The following is an 832-nucleotide window of genomic DNA, read 5'->3' as shown; positions in this document are numbered from 1 at the left end:
ATCCAAATGATCCAAATGTTTCCAGTAAATTTTTTTTTATTTTTTTCAACTAGAATTTTAACTAAAATTTTAACAACAGAATTTCAGCTAACAAATATCAGAAGCAAAAGAATAGAATCAGAGTCAACAACAACAATATGATTAACAAGATTATCACGGTCACCGTGAGAATCAAAATAATAGTCTTTGGCGGCGGTGGACGACTCTAAATCAATCCAAACTCAAATACCCGACTTCCTCGAACTACAACTGTCGAGTCCACCTCTCTCAGATGACCTATCGCGCTTCCGCTTCTTCCTCTTATTCTTACTCCTCTTCTCCTTCTTATCTCTTCCATCAGACTCGAAAGAATCTAGAATCTTGTAGGAAGAACGGCCTTTTCCTGAGCTCGATTTCTGCCATCTTCTTAACTCGTCTTTTTCGTCGTCATCGGAGTGGTGGTGCTACTGCGGCAATAGGGCGGTTTCGCTGCGGAGTTGGGAGGCAACGACGTCGTTTATGAGAGACACGTCCTCACCACCTTCTCTTTTTCCTTATTCTTCCTCCCTCTCTCTCGTGTGATTCCTTTTTTGGATTCTTTTTTCTCGTCCGTTCTCTTTTTTTTTAATAATTTTTTAGTTAGGGATAATTTGGTAATAAATTTAATATTTAAGTAAAAATGACGATTTTAAAATAAAGTTAAATCTTATGGACGATTTTGTATGTAAAAAAAGTTAAGAACGAAAAAAAATTTTCGGCCTATATCTTAAAAACTAAAATTGTACTTAACCCTTAAAAAAATTAAACACAAATTTTTCATATATTCTCATGATATATAATATAAATTTATTCT

The sequence above is a fragment of the Arachis ipaensis genome, chromosome B03 (genome assembly GCF_000816755.2).
Source record: "Arachis ipaensis cultivar K30076 chromosome B03, Araip1.1, whole genome shotgun sequence".
NCBI lineage: Eukaryota > Viridiplantae > Streptophyta > Magnoliopsida > Fabales > Fabaceae > Arachis > Arachis ipaensis.
This window is presented reverse-complemented; position numbering follows the sequence as displayed.